We start from the raw sequence: 8071 nt of genomic DNA on the forward strand, positions 1-8071 counted from the left end.
TTGCCCTAACACATAATAATTAACAATTATTATCTTTTTCTCTTTACTGCAGGCACTCCTCAGTACCACCTCCAAGCAGCCTGACCATGGCTCACCTCAAGATGAGACTTTGAGAAGTTTCCATGCTGGAAAAGTGAGATTTTCCTCCTTCTTGGGTACACACAGAACATCTCAGGGATGCATCGATCGGAGAACAATTGTGGYCGCTGCTGTGAGAGCCCTGAGAAAGCATCTCGTGGTTATTTTTCTGAAACAGAGAGGGTAAAGCATCCCCAGCAGGGTCAGGGAGGTGTTTTACAGCTCTCAGGGATGGGGTGAGATGAGCTGGAAAAGGGGACGTGGGATCCAGGCTCCCTCTGCTCAACGGGTCCAGAATCGGAACAGGAGGAGCTGCAAACGAGATCAAAGGAATTGATTAATCTTTTTTTGTGATGAGAGATTAGGTATTTGGCTCGCTCAAAATCTATTCAAGGACAGGAAAGAGATTAGGGATCTCTCCTTCAATATTTGGGATAGATAAAGAGAGAATTGCTCTGGCCAGGAGCTGATGGGATTGTCTGATTGAGCCATGGTGGCTCACTGATGTTTTAGCTGCTTGACAGAGGGAAATCTCCTAATTCCAGGAACAATTGTTCTTCTGCTGGGCACCTGGCAGGCAAAAAGAACCCAAAAAGCCCCAGGGTGGAATGAGAATCCTTGGAGAAGRTTGTGTAACCAAGCAGCAGCGTGGGGACAGGAAATGGGATCAAGGCTATAAATACTGGGGGTTTATCCACACCAWGGGAAGAGCTTTAAAGGCTGCTGAGCCTCTGAAAAAACATTTTCACTGTGCCCATCACAAGTTGGGCACTGGAAGGGGCCAGGAATCTGCTTCTTCCCTCATTTCAGCACTGCAGTTTATTTTTATTTATTTTTATTTATTTTTATTTATTTTTATTTATTTTTATTTATTTTTATTTATTTCTATTTATTTTTATTTAATTTTATTTATTTATTTTTTTTTATTTTTATTCATTTTAGGTGAGTGTGTGTGCTGCAGGGGGTGTTTGGGCTGTCCTCGCTTTCGGAGTGACACAACCCCTCTCTGAAATGAAAACTGTCAGTATTACAGCACAATAAACAATCCTGTGTTTCTGCAATAAATTTGAAATGGAGGCCTCCTAGGAAGAGTTGTTCATCAAGATTACAGCTTCCACAGCAGCCTTAAAAGAAAATAGATCCTAATGTATGTGTTCAAATATCTGATCTTTAGGAAAAAAACCCACAAAGCTCAGAAATTCTAATTATGAGGTAAATGATACTTTTTTAACCATACAGGGATGGTGGGTAAGACCCCTTTTTGGTTTCTATTCCTCTCTCTGGCAAAAGGAAGAGAAAACATCACAGAGCATCTGGAATAAAGGGGGGCACATGGAGCAAATGTTTAAGCAGCTGGGTGATGTAAACTCGATTTGTGTGTCTGCATGGTGCTCTGCAGGGCTGTGACACAGCAGCAATTCCCTTTTTCCCTCTGTGSAGCTCCATAAATTGTGAATTGCCTGGAAGGGGCTGTGACCTGGGACAGAGAACCCAGTGGTGAATGGGAGCTCCACTCTGGTACTGAGTTAAATGAGCTTCTTCTGCACAAAATCCTTTTGGAATAAAAAAAAAATGCCACTTTGGACTCATCGAATCCAACTTCACAGCTCTCTCTGTATTTAAAATCTGCCAATAATTATTGTTTCAATTTGGGTTATTTTGTGCTGATAATTACAAACAATAGATGGGTTATTTGAAATATGRCACTAATCAAGATAATTTTAGGATCTTCAAGGACTGATGGCATGGCTACAACTCTCAATGAAGCTGCTYTGGCTCCTTGTTAAATACAATTTTGGCTTTGTGAGCAGCAGAAAACAAACTGTAGTTATTTTCTTGCCTTTTTTCTTCTATTATTTGTAAACATATACTTTTTTCTTTTTGCTAGTCTTTCCTAGGCTGAGGAAGGTTGTGATGCATTCATTTATATTTTAGGGTAATAAAGGATGTGGGGAAAATATAGTCAGGTAAAAGTCCAGTCCTGGTACAAATATATATATATAAATATAAATTGGCCTTGAATAATTCAGGTATGCAATTCTTATTCGAGCAGCTTGTCAGTGCTGCAGCTGYCCAGTGGGAACTGTGAGAAGAAAACAGAAATCACCAAAAAGCAAGAAAATATCCAGCTGGAGTTTGAGCAAAGTGAGAGATGATGAACTTTTAGGGGAAGGCTTTGAATTGTGTCGCTCACAGCATCAGAGGCTTTGTTGGCACTGGAGGTTTGCTCTGGTGCTGTGTCTGTGCATGAGCTGAATGAAATGCAGAGGCAGGAAGGGGATTTATCACTGAATGATGAGATGATGGAAATTACAGCAGGAAAAGGAASTCTCTCGTGTCGTTTAGTCCATTCCCCTGGCGTGCAGAACATGAATTCAGCCTCGGTGTCGGGGCTGATTCCAATATTGAGGATAAATCGCCCTCCTCCTCGCTGCATTCCACTGCTCACATTTATAATCATTGCCCTGCACTAAACAGGGTTTTGCTATTGGTGCTGGCTGCCTGCAGTGACTGCCACACTTTGTCACCCCCTTGTTTGTCACCCCAGCTTGGCTCAGCTGCAGGAAACCCCAATGTCTGGTTAAGGAAACAACAAAGGTGGTATTAAATGGGATATTCTGTTCAAATGCACAGAGCTGGATTTGGGGAGTGTTAATGAGATGGATCCCTGTGCTGCACTCAGTGAACTGCCCTGGTGAATGCCCTGAGGGGACATTGCAATGTTGATAATTTCTGRTTTTCCTCTCCAAGCCCAGAGCAGTGAGGGCAGAGGGTCAGGGAGGGGATTCTGCACCTCTGCCCTGCTCAGGTGAGATTCACCTGTGGTGCTGCCCCAGCCCTGGATCCCAGACACCAGAGGGACCTGGAGCTGCTGGAGAGAGCCCAGAGGAGCCATGGAGATGCTCCAAGCTGGGGGGGCTCACCTGGACAGGAGAAGGATCCAGGGAGAGCTCAGAGCCCCTTCCAGAGCCCTAAAGGGGCTCCAGGAGAGCTGGAGAGGGACTGGGGACAAGGGGTGGAGGGACAGGACCCAGGGAATGGGGTCACACTGCCAGAGGGCAGGGATGGATGGGATTTTGGGCAGGAATTGTTCCCTGGGAGGGTGGAGAGGGGCTGGAAAAGAATTCCCAGAGCAGCTATGGCTGCCCCTGGATCCCTTTGAGTGCCCAAGGCCAGGCTGGACATTGGGGCTGGAGCAGCCTGGGACAGTGGGAGGTGTCCCTGCCATGGCAGGGGTGGAACAGGATGGGTTTAAGGTCCCTCCAACCCAAAYCATCCTGGGATCCTGGGTTTGCTGTTCCTGTGCTGGTGGGAGCTGTGTTCTCTGCTGGGTTCCTTCTTTGGGCTCCTCCCGGCTCTCCTTGGGAGGRATCCTGCAGGATTCAAACACTCCTTCCCCTCACAACATCCCATCACTCAGGAGCAGCTCTGGCTGCTGCAGCCCCTGCAGATTCCATCCCTCACTGAGGACAAAGTGAGATTTTCTTTTTGCCCTTTGTGTGTTGTGAGAAATCTTTGTGCAGTGAAATYCCCAAAGAGCGGCTGAGCTGCCTTGTCCCTACCAGGATCCTCCTCCTTGGAGAAGGCTGTGCAGGGGGTCTGGATGGTTTGAAAAACGATTTCAAGGATGGAGTCAGTCCCTGTCAAGCAGCTGAAAACACCAGGCTGTGCTTGTTTTCAAGCAGCTTCAGCCCCGCAGTTTCCAGAGAATTCTCTGAGTTGTCCCCATCCCGAGTTCTCCCATGAAGAAATTCTTTCCATCCCAGCTCCTGCTCCTTCCCCCCACTTTTCTCCTGAAGTTTATAATTTGTCTCATAGTTTGATGTTATGGAAAKTACTTCAACATCACCTTTTAGTCAGCAGTTCCCTGAGGAGCCTGGCTTACAACACAATTTAGTGAGAGACGAATTTGTCTTTGTAACAAACTGCAAATTGCCAAGCTCATGAAACACCACTTCTCATAAACGCCTCCTCTCACAGCCTTGCAGATTCGAGTCCTCGAGCAACAATCAGGCTCCAACCCTTCCTTATTTGTCTTTCTGTGCAGAGCAAAAAAAATATCACAAAGGCACTTGGGTTTTAAGTAGAAAGTTGGTCATTTTGARCCTGTTGTGATCACAGATAGAAAAGCTGTGCATTTGTAGGGGAACAAGAAATGTGTTTGTAAACACTGGTAGCGGTTTTTGTGCTGGGTGAAGCATAATTCATGCTGTGGCAAGGCTCAAATTGAGGTCATTGAGGAGAAATCCTTTCAGAGCTGTATTTRTTTATCATGGAGTGATTAATGTTGTTTATCAGGAATGGGTAGAAGGGGTGGCTCACAGACATTCACTCTTTCTCCATCCCAATTCTGTCCCACATGCCAGGGCAGTGTTTCCCTCCCTGAACCCATCCTGAAGCAGAGGAGCTCCCACATTTTGGAGCCTGTAAAAGATGCCAAGGACTCCTCCCAGGCTGAGCATCCATTGCCATTGCCAAGCTCATGTCCTTGCTCTCCAAACCCTTGGAAAGCCTCCAGGAATTCACCCTGAGCAGTCTGGGACTGAAGCAGCACCGGGGAACTCACAGGATCCAACATCTGCAGGACTAATTCACATTAAATGCAGTTCATCATCCTAAGGAAGGGGAGTTCCTTAATGGCCTTGCTACCAGCCCGCAGGTGAAGTTTAATATCTTTTTAAATGATGTGCCTGCTGCTGTGTGGATCAATTTCTAGAATTGCTTTGTAGTTGCATACAGTTCTTCCTTAAACGCCTTTATTTCAAGTGCAGTGATATTAATGAATATACTCTGCAAGAATTGTGTCTCAGGACTGCCCTAGGAGTTTCACAGAATCCCAGAACGTTTTTTGGGTTGGAAAGGAGTTAAAATACCTCATTTCACCCCCTCCCATGGCAGGGAACCTCCCACCAGGCCAGGTTGTTCTGAGCTCCATCCAACCTGGCCCTGAGCTCTCACTTTCCTCTCTCATCTCATCTTAATTGTTATGCTAAAAGCTTGAAAATGAGTTCTCCCTACTAATTTGCTGTGATTTATTAAGATGGCTGCGATTGTGTGTTGTGCCAATATTTTCTCACCTGCGTGYGTGTCAGCCATCAGAGTGAATTATTGCCCCAGTTAGAGGGTGGCTGTGATTTCATCTGATAAATCAGCTGGAGACAAAGAGGAGATGGAGTTTGGAAAATAARCTTGGTGAAATTACACGTAATTGAAGGTGGAATTAAAAGAAGAAAACATTATGACCGCTGTAATAAATGGTTGGGTTTATATCACAGATGAGARATGCCATCCACTCATTTCCTGAGAAAAGCAAAACTTCATGAGGGAAAAAAATCTGTCCCTTCTGGATGGCAAAATGGGATCCAGGAAAGGTGTGATTTCTTAGATTGGAGGTTTGTTCCTTGTCTGCAGTGAGTTATTGATCCCTGCCAGCCCTGTTTTCTGGGAATGCTGCAAAGATCCCACCCTGGCCCCTGCAGAACTGGACATTTCCCACATCATCCCCTGCTATCAGCTCACTGAGAGCTCTTTGTGCCTTTGTTTAGCTCATTTTACCCCCAGTAAATGTTGGTTTGGGGGCTGCACAGCAGACCATGGCATTCCTGCCTCAGCCCCTGGATGATTCCAGAGGGGAATTTAATTGGATCTGTTCCTCTTGGGCCATCCAAGCTCCTGCCTGGTGTTCCCAGGTCTTTGGACACCYTTGCAAACTGTGGGTCTGCCAGCACTGATGTTCCAGCTTTCCTCTGATAATCCCAATTTCTTTCTGAGTGCGTGAGCCAGAGACTTCAGGCACAACAGCTCTGCTGCCTGTGTTTCACCTGATTATAAAACAAACAGGTTTTAATGCAGAAACGTCAAATGAGACACTGTGGGGAAGGAAATGAGAGTGATGGATGAGCTGAGATACACAAGCACTGCCAGCCACAAAACTCTGCAGCTCCCCACTTCTTTTGTAAAGGAACGTGGAAGCAGGGAGTAATAAAATGTGCTGGAGCAGGAGCAGGATACTGCTGGAATAAATGTGTGTTTATGCAATGAATAATGGTGCAGCAGGACCCTGGCTGTTGACACAAAACAAATAACAACTCTTTATAAAGCCGACCAAAATGTGTTTAGTTGCAAATGAGGAAAATAATAAGCAAGGCAGACCTTCTGCAGAGTGAGCTGTTTGTTCCTGAATCCCACTCTGAGGCAAAAGGTGGAGATAATTGGTGATTTCTTTGTTGTGTTCACAGGTGTTGGGGATCGGGGGCATTCTGCATCTGCTGTGCACCCAAAAGATTGCTGGTTTGTTCCCAGAGATGTGAAATCCCATTCTTCTCTCGGCCCTAATGAAGCTCAGAGGTGCCCCTTTATCTCCTGCAATAATGAACTGATGCTGCTGCAAAGGGAGCAGCAAACTGCAGCAGGGTCAGAGGGAAAGCTGTGGTTGGATCTTGGGCAATTCWGGTTTGAAGCTGGGAAAGAGCCAAACTGATCTTTCTGCATTTCCCTGGGTGAAAAAAAAAGGCTTTAAATAAGTGTGTCACTGGAAAAGATTTCAGAGAGGTCAGAGGGGTGAAAAGAAACAAGTCCTTACTTTAATGGGAAATTATCTCATAACCATAAATYACAGAATGGATTGGGTTCAAAGGGACTTTWAAGCTCTTTTTTTCMWYCCCYKSCMWKGSMRGGRMMMCYTTCCACTGTCCCAGGGTGCTCCAAGCCCTGTCCAACMCCACCTTGGACACTCYCAGSGATCGAGGGGCAGCCACAGCTTCTGAGTAGCCCAGATTTGATGTTTTGTGGCCCTTCCTGGAGGGGAATGTGGGCACTTTGCTTCTCCCCTGTTCCASTGCTCCCTCTGGACAGTGTTTCCAGGTTAGAGAAACAAATGTTTCTTGAACAGATCCCTTCAAACTCTGAGAAAAGCTGAGATTACTTTACACTCKGATTGTGAGGAGCTGCTTTGCTGTTTCATTAACGGGAATCACAGGGCTGGAGCCCCTCTGGAGCTGGGCTGGGAGAGCTGGGGGTGCTTCAGGGAGAGCTCAGAGCCCCTTCCAGAGCCCTAAAGGGGCTCCAGGAGAGCTGGAGAGGGACTGGGGACAAGGGATGGAGGGACAGGACACAGGGAATGGGGTCACACTGCCAGAGGGATGGGATGGATGGGATTTTGGGCAGGAATTGTTCCCTGTGAGGGTGGGGAGGGGCTGGAAAAGAATTCCCAGAGCAGCTGTGGCTGYCCCTGGATCCCTTTGAGTGCCCAAGGCCAGGCTGGACATTGGGGCTGGAGCAGCCTGGGACAGGTCCYTGCCCATGGAAGGGGTGGGATGGGATCATCTTTGAGGTCTCTTCCAACCCAAACCATTCCCTGACCCCACAATTCACACGGGAACAAGGCAAGATGATGCTGTACCCTATTTTGGGGAGAGATCCTTAAATACCACAGCTAATCCTGGCTGGAAGGAGCATCCTGGGTTGGACATGAAATGTTGGACTTTGAGTTCATTTTTCTGAAATGAAATATTGCCCCAAGAAAGCTGGTAATAAAGCAATACCCACGTGCAGGAGAACAGAGCCATCTCAGTAGGGCTGTAAATACAGGCCTGGTGGTTTATTTAGATGAATCAGCTTCTTCTATAGAGCAAATCTGTCTCACATCTATAAATGGATGTGATTTAGATCACAGATTTATTTCCCTCAGAGCTTTAGAGTTCTTAGTATCTAGATTTAAACCTATTTTCTTGCCCCGTGGCCTGTGTTTTTTATTACCAAAGCTATTTTTGCTTTTTAGTATCTGGAACCATGGCTGTGAAGATGATAAACAGATCTAGGGCAGGTACCTGTGAAACCTGCRTTTTCTGGGCTGCAAATGTACATTTTTCACACTCACTGCTCTGTTGGTCTTTGATATTCCCCATCCTGTGTTTTATTTTCCCCTCTGCTATTTAATCTTCCACTAATTCAATTTGAAATGCTGATTTTCTTGAATTAAGCAGTGTCTGTT

Source organism: Malurus melanocephalus, unplaced genomic scaffold, assembly GCF_030028575.1.
Source record: "Malurus melanocephalus ecotype Western Australia unplaced genomic scaffold, MMel_1.1 scaffold_360, whole genome shotgun sequence".
Lineage (NCBI taxonomy): Eukaryota > Metazoa > Chordata > Aves > Passeriformes > Maluridae > Malurus > Malurus melanocephalus.